Genomic DNA, 19,414 nt, shown 5'->3' on the forward strand with positions numbered 1-19,414 from the left:
GAATTTTTCTATTCACAAAGCCATTATTTGTTTGGTACTCCAAAATAATGTATGTATGCTTCTTAAGAAATTTGTTGAAACGACAATGTAAACCCTTTTGCAAAGGCAGCTATAGGGGTGATTGATTGGAATTGTGCCAATTGTGGTAAGTACAAGGAAAATACCATGTGCTGTTATGGTACATTTTCAATTTCGTTGACATTAACGAATACATTGTTATGTAAAATTTCGTTTACATCAGCTTTGCTTTAGGCTATGTAGGTAATTCAGATGTTATAAAATAACAAATATTGCAAAATTACCATGAAATATATGTGAATGTTTGAATTATTAAGGATATAGAAATACTACTCATTTATTCCTGGGGTAGTTTTTTAAGAACAACATGAATTGAATTGATACATAAATATTTAAAATAGTAAACATATAAAAAAAAATGGTTTCAGTTTTAAACAAAGGAGACCAAAGAATTGTAAACACTGTGGACTGTACTTAGAACAACCAGGCAAAAAATGTCCAATCAGTTGGGATTTACAATGTGGTATCCATAGTCACTATTAGGACAAAGGTAAAATGATCTCAGGACTCTAACGATCCGCCGCTGAATTGAATATAAAGAAATAATGCAAATTATAAAATTTATACCGGCTAAACACTCGCCATGGTCAGAGTGATCGAAATGGGCTATCAATGTCGAATCCATATCCACTATGTGAACAAATGTAAAATGATCTTATGGTCAGAGTGATCCAAACACCCTTTTGTTTCCAAACATAAGGAAGTGGCTGATATGTATTGAAACCAATTTCAGACTGCCTTCATTTCCAAAGTGCTCGTCGTGAGCTGAACATTTCCAGAGAACGTATCTTTTTTAAATTCCAAAGTGCAAGAGCTCAACGATGACCACAACAAAAAATTAAAATGAAAAGAGCCAAGGAGGTTCACTTGCACGAAAATGGTCAGCTACCGAATTAGGTTTTTTCCGAGGAGAAGCCATTCCATATTAAGCAATTTGTGAATAAACAAAATGAGCAGGTTTACTGCCAAAGAGGTCAGCTGAAAATGTACACCTACGATTAGCTATTCGCAACTCAAGCATTGATGATAATGATTTAGGCCGCAGTAACGGCCGATGGTCGCATTCATCGATCGCGGGGTAAAAATAAATGCCGAATATTATCTAGAAAATGAAGACAAATAAAGACATTATTGAAACATTTCGGCCGAAGGCCATGGGCATTCCAACTGGACTCAGCAGCCAAAGTTGGTAAAATTCTTCAAAAAATGGTAGATTCTTTTTACTTTTTGCAGATTTGTAAAGGGTGGTTAAAATTTCAAGGGCCGATGTTGATTTTGAATAGAACACAAACTATTCTGGAAATTATTGTAATTTTATTTTATTATGATATATTGGTATTACTCAATTATGTATAGAACAAAATATCGGCCAAATGGGCACCGCGACCTCGGTGGCACATCTTCATCCGATGGTCCAAATTTTCGATGACGCTGAGGCATAATGGAGGTACTATGCCGTTAATGTGCCGAATTATCTCATCCTTTAGCTCTTGAATTGTTACTGGCTTATAGACGTACACCTTTTCTTTCAAATAACCCCAAAGAAAAAAGTCCAACGGTGTCAAATCGCATGATCTTGGCGGCCAATTGACATCGCCATTACGTGAGATAACACGGCCATTGAATTTGTTGCGCAAAAGAGCCATTGTTTCGTTAGCTGTGTGGCAAGTGGCACCGTCCTGCTGAAACCACACATCGTCCACATCCATTCCAATTCGGGCCATAAAAAGTTCGTTATCATCTCACGATAGCGAACACCATTCACAGTAACTGCCTGACCGACCTCATTTTGGAAAAAATACGGCCCGATGATGCCGCCAGCCCATAAACCGCACCAAACAGTCACTCTTTGTGGGTGCATTGGTTTTTCGACAATCACTCTTGGATTCTCATTCGCCCAAATGCGGCAATTCTGTTTATTGACGAATCCACTGAGGTGAAAATGTGCCTCATCACTGAAGATGATTTTCTTCGAAAATTGGAACCATTTAACACGTTGTTGGATTGTATATCTCTCCATGGTTCAAATTGAGTAAGTCTGAAATAGAGAAATGTCAAATAAAATTCGGAAAAAAAACTTGGCATTTAAGTGTGGTTTACATTCAACATCGGCCCTTACAATTTAACCACCCTTTAGAATTCTTGATGTTTTGGTAGATTTTGCAAATTATTCCTCTCCAACTGAAAGGTACTTCATAAATGTTGTATACACATACAATTTTGAAAAAATTTTTTATACATAGAAATAAAATTTCTAAATAAAACAAATTTGAATAAAAATTAAATAAATGCTTGTAAAAATATCTCACTTTTCTCAAATGATTTTGAAGAATATACTTTTCATCTCTTGGTTAAGCTACTCTTGTAGTTTAGTCAACGCATGTTTTTAAGCTGAAATCAAAACAACAAACATGACTGAAGAACAACCTAACAATAACAAAACAGAAGAAATACAACTTTAACAAAATTTTCTATAGAAATAATATTTTGTGAAATCTTTCCATTGTAACAAAAATTTTGACAAACATTTCTATAGAAATAAAATTTTTACAAAATTTTCTATAAAAATAATATTTTGAGAAAACTTTGCATAGTAACAAAAATTTTGAAAAAATGTTTCTATAGAAATATAATTTTGACAAAATTTTCTATTTATTTATTTTTATTTTATTAAAGAATTTAAAACCATAATAAATTATGATATTAAATGAGATAGGTGCTAACAACAAAGGTTTTCTATAGAAATAAAATTTTGACAAAATTTTCTATAGAAATAAAATTTTGACAAAATTTTCTTTTGGGCAAAATTTTCTATAGAAATAAAATTTTAACAAAATTTTCTATAGAAATAACATTTTTAGAAAACTTTGCATAGTAACAACAATTTTGACAAAATTTTCTATAGAAATAAAAATTTGACAAAATTTTCCATACACACAAAAAAAAATCTGATTCAATCACGAAATTAATTGATCCAATTAATTTTTTAATTGAAATGTCTTCAATCACAGAAATGATAGTATCAATTAAAAAATTAATTGAAGGTCAATTAAAAAATTAATTTATCCAATTAAAAAATTAATTGATACTATTAATTTATGTGATTGATTTTTGTTTCAATTTAAAAATTTGTTGATTCAATTAAATTTTTAATTGAATATTTTTTAAAACTCAATTAAAATTTTAATTGGAAAATTTTTCGTGAATTTTTTTTTCTGTGTAGAAATAAAATTTTAATAAAATTTTCCATAGAAATAAAATTTTGATAAAATTTTCTATAGAAGAAACATTTTATCAAAATCTTCTATTGAAGTAAAATTTTGACAAAATTTTCTATGGAAATATAGTTTTGACAAAATTTTCTATAGAAATAAAAATTTGACAAAATTTTCCATAGAAATAAAATTTTAATAAAATTTTCCATAGAAATAAAATTTTGATAAAATTTTCTATAGAAGAAACATTTTATCAAAATCTTATTGAAGTAAAATTTTGACAAAATTTTCTATGGAAATATAGTTTTGAGAAAATTTTCTATAGAAATAAAATTTTGACAAAATTTTCCATAGAAATAAAATTTTTATCAAATTTTCCATAGAAATAAAATTTTGATAAAATTTTCTATAGAAGAAACATTTTAACAAAATCTTCTATTGAAGTAAAATTTTCGCAAAATTTTCTATGGAAATATAGTTTTGAGAAAATTTTGTATAGAAGTAAAATTTTGACAAAATTTTCTATAGAAATAAAATTTTGACAAAATTTTCCATAGAAATAAAATTTTGATAAAATTTGCTATAGAAGAAACATTTTAACAAAATCTTCTATTGAAGTAAAGTTTTGACAAAATTTTCTATGGAAATATAATTTTGAGAAAATTTTGTATAGAAGTAAAATTTTGGCAAAATTTTCTGTAGAACTAAAAAAAATTTCTGTAGAGTAAAATTTTGACAAAATTTTCTATGGAAATATAGTTTTGAGAAAATTTTCTATAGAAGTTAAAAGCATAAGCGTAGGAAGGTCTCTGTAGAGGAGCTTAGACCCCCCAAAAAAATTTTAGCCCCCCCCCCCTCGAATTTGAAAACCTATTTACGACTTTGCATTGTGGTATCAGTTGTCGATATATAGTTTTATTTCTTAACATTGTTTTCTAAATTGTAAGTTAGTTTCTCCATTATAATGTGAATTAAAAAATTTTGTGATATATTCCCAAATAAAAAAATTTATATTTTTTTAATGATTTTCAATGCATTAATGCTTGTCTGAAAAATTTGACCTCCAATATTTTCAAAAATGATCGATTTTTCTAGAATGGATTTAGCATTTTTGCGGCAAAATTTTAATAATTTGTACCATATTAATAACTCTTACTCTTTTTTAAACTATTTAAAAAATATTACCAAATAAAAATGCGAAAAAACGAGTTCTAAAAAATATAATTAAAAAAAACCTTCCTGTGTTGTTAAATTAATTAACTTCTTTGTGAGGACATTTTTGGAAGTGCTTTTTATGTTGTGCCTTTAGAACAACTACCAAAATTTTTTGCTGGGAAGAAGTGTGGAACTACTTTCAGTTGTGTTGTTTTTTTTTATAAATTTTTTGTCTAGTTATGTTGAAGTCTGATTTGTTTATTCATTTTTATAAAATAAAACATTAATTTACCCTATAACTTCAGTGTATTCATTTTTAACTAGGGGGGCTACAGACCCCCCTCCCCCTAGGAAAATTGTCTAGCTACGCTTATGGTAAAATGTTGACACATTTTTCTATAGAAGTAAAATTTTGACTAAATTTTTTAAAGAAGTAAAAGTTTGGCAAAATTTTCTGTAGAAATAAAACTTTGACAAATTTTTCTATAGAAATAAAATGTTGACAAAATGAGATTTTTTTGTTTGGTAGTTTTTTGGTAAAATTTTTGCCAAATTTTGGGCTTGAGTGATCTAAATCCGTTATACTTTTATGCCTGGTTGATACTGAAAAATTCTCGGGTCCTTCACCGGAAATGGACCAAGCGTATAAAGGTCTCTGGGGGAGAGCTTAGCTTCATACAGATTTTTTTATTTTTGACCAATAAAATAAAAAATAAAAACATGTGTGCCACCCCACAAGTTCGTTAAGAAGACCGCTGCTGATAAGAGGGTCTGGATGAAAAATTGCGTTCATAAAAATCGGTAGATACCCACAAGATACACACAAGGGTCAGTTTTTATTACCTAGAACACGAGATCCAGCCGCCTCAGCTCTTTGTTATGCGGAATTAATAGCAGCGCAGCTGAAGTGTGACCTATCTAAGGCCAAGCTCAAAAAGAACCGATTTACCAAAACACTCTGAATAGTCTCAGAGTAGTTTTATCTTGATATAAATTAACAAACCCATGGAGAAATAATTAATTGAACGAAAAACACTACAAGTCCGATCTCATAACCGAGTTTCCTTATCATGATTTCGATTTAAATAAAATCGACTTTAGGTCTGCAGTAAAGATGTTGCTATTAGAGGTGTGCGCGTGACACGAAATTTTCGTGACTCACGCGTGAGTCATGAGTCACGCTCATGGCAACGGCGTGAGTGTGCGTGAGCGTGATTAACAAACCAAGATGTCGTGCGTGAGCGTGAGTCACGAAAATATTATCTCCGTGAGTGTGCGTGAGTAAAGATTTACGCTCACGAAAATAATCCCGCTCACCAACATAAAACGCTTAAGAGTTAAATTAATTTACAATTTTAGTGACCCCTGGGATGTTGAGAGTGTAATAACGCTCTCGATTTTAATAATGCTCATGTTTTCAGAGACGTCGCTAAGGTAAATTACTCAAAAATTTGTTCGTGAGTCACGATATTTTTCGTGAGTCACGATATTTTTCGTGAGTCACGGTATTTTTCGTGAGTTACGACATTTTCGTGCGTGAGTGTGCATGAGTACAAATTTTTTTTTCGTGAGTGTGCGTGAGCGTGAGTCCTACCAAACAATATCGTGCGTGAGCGTGCGTGAGTAAGATTTTTCCGTCGTGAGTGTGCGTGAGCGTGAGTAAAATATTACTCACGTGCACACCTCTAGTTGCTATGCAGATTCTTTAACTTTCCACACAGGTAAAATTTTTCAATTTTTTTCATATGTTGTAGTTTAGTCAAATCCTATGTCGAGGTTAATACAAAAATATCAAAAAAAAAATCTAAGAAGCTTGTAATTTAAATGCATAACATTCAATATGTTCCTACAAGCCTCAACATTAAGCTTATCCTAATTTATTCCAAACACCTATGACCTTTTCAAGACCCACATTCTAAGACACATTTATATTTATTGATTTGCAGTAAACATTTCATTTCCCTTCATTTCTTATACCCAAATTCCTAATCGAATGACATGCTTTCGCCATTTCCATTAGAAAAAAATCTTTCATTAGTATGGTAATACATACCAAGAATTTATAAGCCACCAGACATTACGATTTATGGACAAATTTGCTTACAAAAACAGTACTCATACTTGAGGTGACATAAACTTTCAGGGCATTTCCTCTTCTCATTGTTTAGAAACTAATTTGTTTTCTGGGCTGGGAGGAGGAATACATTTCGTATTCAAAGTTTCTTTTTTACCCATTTGCCATTTGTATGGAGCGTGCTTGACTTCTTTCATACATTTGATTGCTTGGGGGAGTGAAGAAAGATAAATGTCTAAATTTGATTTGCATATTGGTATTTTTAGCAAAAAGTAGTTACTATCCTTAGTTCACCTAGGTTATTTTGCAAGACCAATGCAAATCAATGATACAACATAGTTACACTTATTAATTTTTAGATGAAATGCAAAATGGTATAACCATAAGTGATAAATAGAAGATACCATCTTACCATATATGGGTCAAAAGATATTTTAACACCTTAGGTAAGGCTAATATTTTAGGCTAATTTAGACTATTCAGCCCGATTCAATATTTAGCTCAATAAAATTTTATTTCTATAGAACATTTTCTCAAAAGTGTATTTCTACAGAAAATTATGTCAAAATTTTATTTTTATAGAAAATTTTTGTCAAAATGTTCTTTCTATAGAAAAGCACAATAAAATTTTCCTATAGAACATTCTCTCAAAATTGTATTTCTATAGAACATTTTCTCAAAATTGTATTTCTATAGAAAATTTTCTCAAAATGTTATTTCTATAGAAAATTTTCTCAAAATTTTATTTCTATAGAAAAATTTTGTCAAAATGCTCTTTCTATAGAAAATGTTCTTAAAATTTTATTTCTATAAAAAATTTTCTCAAAATTTTATTTCTATAAGAAATTTTCTAAAAATTTTATTTCTATAGAAAACTTTCTAAAAAATTTATTTCTATAGAACATTTCCTCGAAATTTTATTTCTATAGGAAATTTTGCCAAAACTTTATTTCTATAGAAAATTTTCTCAAAATTTTATTTTTATAGAACATTTCCTCAACCTTTTATTTCTGTATAAAAAAATTTCTCAAAATTTTATTTCCATAGAAAGTTTTCTCAAAATTTAATTTCTGAAGAAAATTTTGTCAAATTTTTATTTTATTTTTATTTTATTTCTATAGAAAATTTTGTTAAAATTTAATTCTATAGAAAATTTTGTTAAAATTTTATTTCTATAGAAAATTTTCTCAAAATTGTATTTCTATAAAAAAAGTCTCAAAATTTTATTTCTATAAGAAATTTTCTAAAAATTTTATTTCTATAGAAAATTTTCTAAAAAATTTATTTCTATAGAACATTTCCTCGAAATTTTATTTCTATAGAAAATTTGTTAAAATTTTATTTTATTTTTATAGAACATTTCCTCAACCTTTTATTTCTGTATAAAAAAAAATTTCTCAAAATTTTATTTCCATACAAAGTTTTCTCAAAATTTTATTTATGAAGAACATTTTGTCAAAATTTTATTTCTATAGAAAATCTTGTCAAAATTTTAATTCTATAGAAAATTTTGTTAAAATTTTATTTCTATAGAAAATTTTGTCAAATTTTTTTTCTATTGAAAATTTTCTCAACCTTTTATTTCTATAGAAAATTTTGTCAAAATTTTATTTCTACAGAAAATTTTGTAAAAATGTTTTTTCTATAGAAAAGTGAAAATACTTGGAGAATCTTTAAACCGCTTAGAAATGTGACCAGCGTTAATAACCTTTGCTCCAAAGTGGCTCAATTCTTCAGAAAATTCTCACACACTCACTCATTTTGAGCTAAGAACATGAGAGAAAGAGAGTTGCCCACAACCTTAAGACATTTAAAGATAGCTCTTTGTGCATTTTATCCAACTAAACAATTTGAAGATAAAACACTGAAACTAGCGCTACATGAAATGACATAGCCCGCAAAACGGGAAAATTAAAAAAAAATGAAGGAAAAAACTTGTGATTTATATTTTACCACCTTTTATGACTTTTGTCAAATGTTGTCAAGACATGAACGTAACTCCTTGACTCTCTCTCCACTACCCGACAAAGTCTCACACATTGCCATTTGTTACACAAGTGTATGTTAGAATGAGAACACCACCATATTTGGTCGCAGCAAATGGGCTGGCAACATGTGTTAACGAAATAACGGAGCTGTTGACATAGCCAAAGAATAAAATCAAAGAAAAATTGAAACAAAGCAAAATCACAGGGCTTTTCATTTCAAAGAAAGTGAGCGAAGAAAAAAATCAAACGAGAATGGAATGGAAATTAGGTAACATCTGCATTTGTTGGCAGTAGTAATAGCATAAACCTTAAACGCCTTACATATTCACTGGCACATATACGCTCTGCTTCTGCTTTCCACATATGACTGGGAAAACGGATACGGAAACGGAAGTCTGTAATATCGTAAAATGAACGTTATGGAATGTCACACAAATAAATTTCTGTCTTTTGTTTCATTTGGTTTTTAGGTCTTTAGACATTCTTTCTCATCTATTTTAGATAAATGGAGTTAATGTTAAGCCTTCACAGAAAACATGGGGAATCATACACAAATGCACACACACACGCATATGAAAATTTATTTGAAAGTGTTTCTTTTGTCTTTTGTTTTTTTTTTTTTTTTTTGTAGTTGATGCTCCTTTCCGTTGGTGATGATTCTCTGGTCTTTATGAATAACTTATGAGCGATTTGTTTTAATGGTATTTGAGTTGTTGTTTTTCCTAGGATTGTTGTTATTTTAGTAGATATTGTTATTTTTTATATCGTCGACATTTGTTGTGTTTTTTTTTTGCATTGAGATTCACAAAAAATCATCAGCTACATCTGATAGGAGTGAAGAAAAATCTCTTTGATGAATTTTAATGTCCCAAATTTGTCTTTTTTCTATCCTTCCTTCGTTTCTTTGCCTCGTTTATTTTCATCTGTATGTTGTTGGTAGCTATAATGAAGCCAATTCATTTTTCATTGTTTTTCTTTTCGAGAAAAGTATGATTAATATATACATATGTATACTTACATATGTCTAGGTTTCCAGATCAGATTTAATGTTATATAAATATTAACTTTATAAATATGAGAAGATAAATACTTAAAAATATGTTGTAATTTTTTACTATGAGAGCAGCTCATTGCTCATTTTCATTTTGCATGAAATTATACCTTATCGGGATGTAATTATACCTAACCATCGTAAATGGCAAAAGGTACCATCAGGTGGAGCCAACTACAGTGAAACGGCACAGAATTGAATTGGCGCCATTTGGCAGCATTAGCGCATCTAGACAATTTTCACCTAGCCCCCTATCTCAAATACAGTAATAATATATAGTGGATAAACCTAAAAAGGTTTTCAATGGGCTAAATTTTAATTTAAGCCCGCTCCCAGTGGCCTTTCTACGCTTATGTTTGGGAGATGTCCACTTATAAAAGGATAATAGAGAAATCGTATTAATCCGCTGACCAATTTAAGAGGAATCCGCTTTTTTTAATATCAACCCAGCAAAAAAGTTTAAGTCCTCCTAAAGGCACAACTTTAAAAACACTTTTTATTTTACCTACACAAGAAGTTCTTTTAATTAAATTTTTTATACTTCACTTTTTCATATTTTTAATTTGTAATTTCAACTTGTTTTGTTTCACATAGTTTCAAAACAGAATAAGAATTAATAAAATGGTACAAATTATTTAAATCTTGTCGAAAAATGCCAAATCCATTCTAGAAAACTTAAAGTTTTTGAATATATTTGTGGTCAGAACGCATAAAAAATTATAAAAATTGTTTATTTTCCATAGAAATACAATTTTGACAAAATTTTCTATAGAAATAAAATGTTGCCAAAGTTTTCTATAGAAATAAAATTTTGACAAAATATTGTATAGAAATAAAATTTTGCCAAAGTTTTCTATAGAAATAATATTTTGCCAACATTTTCTAGAGAAATAAAATTTTGCCAAAATTTTCTATAGAAATAAATTTTTGTCAAAGTTTTCTATAGAAATAAAATTTTGCCAAAATTTTCTATAGAACTAATATTTTGAGAAAACTTTCTATAGCAATAAAATTTTGACAAAATTTTCTATAGAAATAAAATTTTGACAAAATTTTTTATAGACATAAAATTTTGACAAAACTTTCTATAGAAATGAAATTTTGAAAAAAATTTCTATACGAATAAAATTTTGAGAAAATTTTCTATAGGAGTAAAATTTTAACAAGATTTTCTATAGAAGTAAAATTTTGCCAAAATTTTTACAAAAATAAAATTTTGACAAAATTTTCTATAGAAATAAAATTTTGCCAAAGTTTTCTATAGAAATAAAATTTTGCCAAAGTTTCTATAGAAATAAAATTTTGACAAAATTTTCTAAGAAATAAAATTTTGAAAAAAAAGTTCTATAGGGATACAATTTCGACAAAGTTTTCTATAGAAATAAAATTTTGCCAACATTTTCTAGAGAAATAAAATTTTGACAAAATTTTCTATAGAAATAAAATTGTGCCAAAGTTTTCTATAGAAATAAAATTTTGACAAAATTTTCTACAGAAATAAAATTTTGACAAAATTTTCTATAGAAATAAAATTTTCCCAAAGTTTTCTATAGAAATAAAATGTTGCCAAAGTTTTCTATAGAAATAAAATTTTGCCAAAATTTTCTATAGAACTAATATTTTGAGAAAACTTTCTATAGCAATAAAATTTTGACAAAATTTTCTATAGAAATAAAATTTTGACAAAATTTTTTATAGAAATAAAATTTTGATATAATTTTCTATAGAAATAAAATTTTGCCAAAGTTTTCTATAGAAATAAAAATTTGCCAAAATTTTCTATAGAAAAAAAATTTTGACAAAATTTTCTATAGAAATAACATTTTGCCAAATAAGATGGTACAAATTATTTAAATTTTGTCGAAAAATTCAAAATCCATTCTAGAAAACTTAAAATTTTTTAATATATTTGTGCTCAGAATGCATAAAAAATTATAAAAATTTTTTATTTTCCGTAGAAATAAAATTTTTGACAAAATTTTCTATAGAACTAATATTTAGAGATCACTTTTTTTAGCAATAAAATTTTGACAAAATTTTCTATAGAAATAAAATTTTGACAATATTTTTTATAGAAATAAAATTTTGATAAAATTTTGAAAAAATTTTCTATAGAAATAAAATTTTGGCAAAATTTTCTATAGAAATAAAATTTTGACAAAATTTTCTATAGATATAACATTTTGACAAAATTTTCTATAGAAATAACATTTTGACAAAATTTTCTATAGAAATAAAATTTTGACAAAATTTTCTATAAAAATAAAATTTTTAAAAAAGTTTCTATAGAAATAAAATTTTGACAAAATTTTCTATAAAAATAAAATTTGTAAAAAATTTTCTATAGAAATAAAATTTTGACAAAATTTTCTATAAAAATAAAATTTTTAAAAAAGTTTCTATAGAAATAACATTTTGACAAAATTTTCTATAGAAATAAAATTTTGACAAAATTTTCTATAAAAATAAAATTTTTAAAAAAGTTTCTATAGAAATAAAATTTTGACAAAATTTTCTATAGAAATAAATTTTTGACAAAATATTTTTTTTTTTTTTTGGTTTTGGTAAAGTTTGCTCCAAATTCGCATGTCTTTGAACTAAGGCTATTTTCCTTAAAGTAAAGTAACACATTTTTGATTTAAAGAAATTGTCCTTAAATTAAGTGTAATATTGAGACTTTAGATTTACGATAGAAATGCTTCAAATATAGGCCAAGACTGATTTTGAGGATTTAGCGTCTTTGGTTTAAAGTGTTTTTGGGATTAAGAAAATGTTTTTTCTTTGAAGTATCCGTTATAATTTATATTTTTAAACTGACATTTGGTTGTACGTGAGTACCTTTATTAATAAACCGCGAATAGAGAATGAAAATTTGATAAATGAGATCTGTATCCTAATTTTAATTTTATTGGTCCTAGATTTAAAGCCAGATAGGTCGCTAAAAAATGTCTTTATTTTAAAGAAGCCGCATCTTTGGCTCGGAATCAATACCAAAATCCTTAAAGGAAGGTCAACATCTTTGGATCCAAGTAAACTTTTTTTGAGTTTAGGAACCGTGCTTCCGGATCCAAAAGAAGCATTTTCAATATTTTTTTAGAGGCTTTATTTTGTTGGGGAAAACGGTTCACTTTTGGACCGTTTTCATTGAAATTTTTTTAATATCAACAAATACATATGTATGGCTAATTTACCTCAATGTTAAGCAATACAACGGACTGTTTTTATTCCGTACATACATTTAAAAATTTTTTTTTTTATAATTGTGAAATAGATTTATTTATTTGTTATCTATGTTTTTATTTTTAGGAGACCCATTCCAATGTCTTAATAAGAGTACAATTTCATTTTAATGTATTTTCCATATTTTGTCAACCACATCAACTCGCTGTGGTTCAATTTCGCCACACATATGCCGCATATATCAGTGCAACACATTCCAGGCATTTATACCACAAAAATATGAAAATGAATGACATTTGCATTTGGCTCAAAAAATATTGCATTCGCAATCAGTTCGGCATAATCATGTGTAATCCCAAATATTTAAATTATAATCAGATGTTCAATGTAGCGTATGATTGATATTAAATAGTGGTATATAGTGGGTAAAATATGAGTGTGTTTAATGAAAGAGTAGTCGATTTCGCAAAATTGTTTACGTAATCAGTTGCAATGGTATAAAAAGAGAGAGAGATAGGTCATAGGATTTTGGAGTGCTTCCATGAAAAACTTTATTTAGCGTAACTGAAAAAAAAATGTTGCCCAATAAAACCCTTTTCAGCTTAGATAAGGCAAAGTTCTTGTAAATATAGACTTCTATACGAGATGAATTAGTTATAGTTCTTCTATTGAAAGTTAATTAAAATGTGACAATTATATTCAGTCTGACTTATTTAAGGATTTCATTTGAAAACCTTTATTCAGCTCAACTCTAATGAATAGCTCAGTTCCGACTGCCTGAAAATATAACCTTTTACATTTAAGAGTTTCTCTCGAGCACAAGAAACCTTTAAGTGTTATGCTGGGAAAATGTTCCACTTTCTACACCCTTTTTCATTCCCCATTTCATACTCTCACATGAAGTTACAGACATCCCGATAAAATCCTTGTTTATTGGAAGAAATAAAATTTTACAAGAAAACGTATGGCAATTGGCAATTTTTCACCCACTTAGTTTTCTTTTATCATTTAAGCCTTTTGTAAATCTCTTTTTCAGCAAATACAAGTGACCAATTTTTAAGGTATTGAGTATCAGGATGAAATAGTTTCAATAAACCCCCTTTTATAGTCTCATATAGAGAAATACTAGCAAACTAAAATCACAAGCTTGTGCTTTTGAAATTTCAATTAAGTGACCGAGTTTGCTATTCAATGATCCCTCTGCGCCACTTCATCTCTTAACCAATAGGGCTTACATATTTCTAGTACAACATAGAGTTTGACCCTTTGAATTGGAATGTGCAATGGAGCGTTTTCTTAAACTTTTGGGGAAAATCTATTGAATACCAATAAATTGAGAATATTTTTTTTACAAGCTATCCCAACGATAAGCTATGGTATTTTCTCTAATTTATGCAAAGACATGTGTGCTTAATCTATAGCAACTACGTGAAAGCACCACTCTTCCTAACCAACAATCAAGGCATTTGTCTAGTATGGCCATGGTAGCATAGCTAACTAACCGCTTTTCCTCAACATAAATGTACTTCAACAAAAAGGAAACGGAAATCATGGTAACACTAAAAGAGAAGACGCGAATAAGGAGAGTGTAGGGAGAGAGGAGAAGATGGCATATGAGTATACAAGCAGTAGAGTACACTTGAAACCATTTCAAGAGATTCCTATTGCCCAAGCATGGCATGACCTACCTTCGACTTCGGTGTAGGTCGTTGTGTTTTGCAGATGGTCAAGACGAAATCAATGAGAAACTTAACCAAACAAATGGTGCCACGAGAAATGAGTTCACTCACTATCTACAAGGGGAACCAAGAGAAAGAGCAGCATATAAAAAAGAATGTGTTCTTCATTCGCTGCAATCTTGTTTAAAACCAATTAAGCTCATTTAAGACCATAGTGCTATTGTTTGTCTCCCAGGCTCATAAGCAGCAGCCGTGGAAGTAATTATTGTACATCTGTATTGCCTTTGGCTAGCTGATTGTTATTAATAGAGTACGTTGGAAATCACTTAGGACTATCACAAGAGGTTTTCTTCAGATAATTCAATCAAAAGATTACACAGTGAGGGATGAAAACTAAAGACAAAAGATCATTAAAGCAAAAAATATTGACAAACAAAAGAAATCAATAGAAAAAAATTTTAATTACATTAAAAAGAGTTTTTTTTTTAAATTTCTCAAAAACATTTGTTCCTCTACAATTAACAAAAGTTTCTAAAGAATATTTTATTTCATAGTGGAATGACGCGTTAGATTTAGATTTATTATAATAAAAAAAAAACTATATCCAGCATGACTGAATGAAATTTTTCAGCATTGTTTAATTAGTATTTCCCTACAGGAAACTTCATTAAGCCTTGCTAAATTAAAAATAACTGTATTCAGCGCCAGTAAATTATAGAAAACTATAGTCAGCCTGGTTAGGTTAAAGTGGCAGCCCGATTAAGATTCAGGCTCACTTAGACTATTCAGTCCATTGTGATGTGTCAGCCTGGTTAAAATTAATTTTTCCCAAAGAAAACTATATCCAGCCTGACTTAGTTAATGTCTTCTTAATTAAGACTGTATTCAGCCTGGCTGAATTTAGGTTTTTCTAAAAGAAACTTTAATAAGCCTGGCTGAATTAAAAATTTCCCAAAGAATTTTGTATTCAGCATGGGTAAATTTCATGGACTTCTTATAGAAAATTGTATTAATCCTGGCTATAGTTAATTTTTCCCAAAGAAAACTATATTCAGCCTACCTTAGTTAATGTATTCCTAATTAAAACTGTATTCAGCCTGGCTGAATTTACGTTTTTCTAGCTGAATTAAGGTTTTCCTAAAGAAAATTGTATTCAGCCTGTCTGAATATAAGTTTTTCTAAATAAAACTGTATTCAGCATGGCTGATTTAAAAATATCCTATAGAAAACTAAAGAAAATTGTATCCAGCCTGGCTAAATTCAAATTTCTCAAAGAAAATTATATTCTTTAAACCTCGCTGAATTAAAAATTTCCCAAAGAAAGCTGTATGCTGCGTGGGCAAATGAAAGATTTCTTATAGAAAACTATAGTCAGCCTGGCTAAAGTTAATTTTTTCCAAAGAAAACTATATCCAGCCTGGCTTAGTTAATGTCTTCCTAATTAAGACTGTATTCAGTCTGGCTGAAGTGAAGTTTTTCTGCAGTCAGCCTGGCTGAGTTTAAGTTTTCCTAAAGGAAACTTTAATAAGCTTGGCTGAATTAAAAATTTCCCAAAGAAATTTGTATTCAGCATGGGTAAATTTCAAGGACTTCTTATAGAAAATTGTATTAATCCTGGCTAAACTTAATTTTTCCCAAAGAAAACTATATTCAGCCTGCCTTAGTTAATGTATTCCTAATTAAAACTTTATTCAGCCTAGCTGAATTTAAGTTTTTCTAAAGAAAACTTTTCTCACACTAGATGAATTAAGGTTTTCCTAAAGAAAATTGTATTCAGCCTGTCTGAATTTAAGTTTTTCTAAATAAAACTGTATTCAGCATAGCTGATTTAAAAATATCCTATAGAAAACTAAAGAAAATTGTATCCAGCCTGGCTAAATTCAAATTTCTCAAAGAAAATTATATTCTTTAAGCCTCGCTGAATTAAAAATTTCCCCAAGAAAAATGTATGCTGCGTGGGCAAATGAAAGATTTCTTATAGAAAACTATAGTCAGCCTGGCTACAGTTAATTTTTTTCCAAATAAAACTATATCCAGCCTGGCTTAGTTAATGTCTTCCTAATTAAGACTGTATTCAGTCTGGCTGAATTGAAGTTTTTCTGTAGTCAGCCTGGCTGAGTTTAAGTTTTCCTAAAGGAAACTTTAATAAGCCTTGCGGAATTAAAAATTTCCCAAAGATATTTGTATTCAGCATGGGTAAATTTCATGGCCTTCCTTAAGAAAATTGTATTAATCCTGGCCAAAGTTAATTTTTCCCAAAAAAAACTATATTCAGCCTGCCTTAGTTAATGTATTCCTAATTAAAACTGTATTCAGCCTGGCTGAATTTAAGTTTTTCTAAAGAAAACTGTTCTCACACTAGCTGAATTAAGGTTTTCCTAAAGAAAATTGTATTCAGCCTGTCTGAATATAACTTTTTCTAAATAAAACTGTATTCAGCATGACTGATTTAAAAATATCCTATAGAAAACTAAAGAAAATTGTATCCAGCCTGGCTAAATTCAAAATTTCCCAAAGAAAATTATATTCATTAAACCTGGCTGAATTAAACATTTCCCAAAGGAAACTGGATTCTGCGTGGGTAAATGAAAGATTTCTTATAAAAAACTGTAGTCAGCCTGGCTAAAGTTAATTTTTCCCAAAGAAAACTATATCCAGCCTGGCTTAGTTAATGTACTCCTAATTAAAACTGTATTCAGCCTGGCTGAATTTAAGTTTTTCTAAAGGAAACTTTAATAAGCCTGGCTGAATTAAAAATTTCCCAACGAAATTTGTATTCAGCTTGGTTAAATTTCATGGATTTCTTAACATACACAAAAATTGTATTAATCCTGGCTAAAGTTAATTTGTCCCAAAGAAAACTATATTCAGCCTGCCTTAGTTAATGTATTCCTAATTGAAACTCTATTCAGCCTGGCTGAATTTAAGGTTTTCTAAAGAAAACTGTTCTCACACTAGCTGAATTAAGGTTTTCCTAAAGAAAATTGTATTCAGCCTGTCTGAATTTAAGTTTTTCTAAATTAAACTGTATTCAGCATGGCTGATTTAAACATATCCTATAAAAATATCCTAATGAAAATTGTTTACTGGTTAAATTCAAATTGTCCCAAAAAAAGTACATCCAACCTGGATAAATTTAAAGTTTCCCAAAGAAAACTTTATTCAGCCTAGCTGAATTAATATTTTCCTAAAGAAAATACTATTCAGTCTGGCTGAATTTAAGGTTTTCTACAGAAAGTTGTATCCAACCTGGCTACATTTAAATTTTCCAGAGAAAACTGTATTCATAGCCTAGCCGAATTAATGTTTTCCTACAGAAAATTGTATTCAGCCTGGCTAAATTTTAATTTTCCAAAAAAAAAACTGTATTCAGCCTGGCTGAATTTAAAGTTTTCTACAGAAAGTCCAGCCTGGCTACATTTAAATTTTTACAGATTTAGCCTAGCTGAATTAATGTTTTCCTGCAGAAAATTGTATTCAGCCTGGCTAAATTTAAATTTTCCCAAAAAAAACTATATTCAACCTGGCTGAATTAAAGTTATCCTTATGAAAACTGTATTCAGCAAAGCTAAATTTAAATTTTCAGTTAGACTGAATTAAAGATTTCTTATAGAAAACCATACTCAGCTTTGCTGAATTAAAGATTTCCTATTGAAAACTGTATTCAGACGAGCTGAACTAAAGCTTTTTAAGCTTAAACTTAATATTTTTCAAAATCCACTTGGCTGAGTTTTAGAATATTTCTTCTTTTTTTAGATTTTTTCTTAAGACAGACTTGTCCAAAGGTTTCTAAACGGAATTGAAACATGAATATAGAATAACTTATTCGGCCAATATTTTCTTATAGCAAACCTCTATACTACCAGAATGGAAATGATTTTCCTTAATATTGGTTTCAATCAAAATATTTCTATTGAAAACAATTCTTTTCTATAACACATATCAGTCAGCTCCACATACCTGCAGGGGAGCCACCGTGGTGCAATTGTTAGCATGCCCGCCTTGCATACACAAGGTCGTGGGTTCGATTCCTGCTTCGACCGAACACCAAAAAGTTTTTCAGCGGTGGATTATCCCACCTCAGTAATGCTGGTGACATTTCTGAGGGTTTTCAAAGCTTCTCTAAGTGGTTTCAGTGCAATTTGGAACGCCGTTCGGACTCGGCTATAAAAAAGAGGTCCCTTGTCATTGAGCTTAACATGGAATCGGGCAGCTCTCAGTGATAAGAGAGAAGTTCACCAATGTGGTATGACAATGGACTGAATAGTCTAAGTGAGCCTGATACATCGGGCTGCCACCTAACCTAACCTAACCTACCTGCAGGACGATATATTAGTCTGTGTCCTACTAATTGCATCCACTATTTAACGTGAACAGAATTTACAAAATGCAAAGCCAATTAACAAACAGCTTTGGTAAGTACTTGAGCGAACAAAGGATTACATGAGTAACTTACCTTGCAAATTTAAAATTTCTCTAAAAAAATACCCATAATCCCTCCTTGGACCAGGTCATACGAACAGTATCATGGGAAAATATTGCGTTTCACGTAATTTCACCAACTAAAACTTTTAAAACTTTGTGACTCTGCTGTCTGCATTAGTTAGTTGCTCTGTGACATTGTGCATGAAATTCGGTTAGAAACTGTCTCCTTATATAATGCCATACATTTGCCACATTTCACACAAACGGAGTACTAAAGACTTTGAGGTTACAGAGAAAAATTAAAATGGATGGAAACCCTTCTATGGAGGGTAGAGAAAATTAAGGTACAGGAGGGTGGCAACAATCAGTCACTTTTCACTGAGAGATTACAATTAAGGCAAAAATGCATTTATCAACAAAAAAACGGCATCGCCCATCCCTCCTTCCCGGCAATCTAGATTAAGCTTTCCTAAAATGTAAAGCAAACAGAGATACTCCCATACTAAAAGAACAGCCAACATGAAAACCACGAAAAAATTCCTTAGCTTTTGTTTTACAAGATTTATGAG

The sequence above is a fragment of the Haematobia irritans genome, chromosome 5, assembly GCF_050003625.1.
Source record: "Haematobia irritans isolate KBUSLIRL chromosome 5, ASM5000362v1, whole genome shotgun sequence".
Classification (NCBI taxonomy): domain Eukaryota; kingdom Metazoa; phylum Arthropoda; class Insecta; order Diptera; family Muscidae; genus Haematobia; species Haematobia irritans.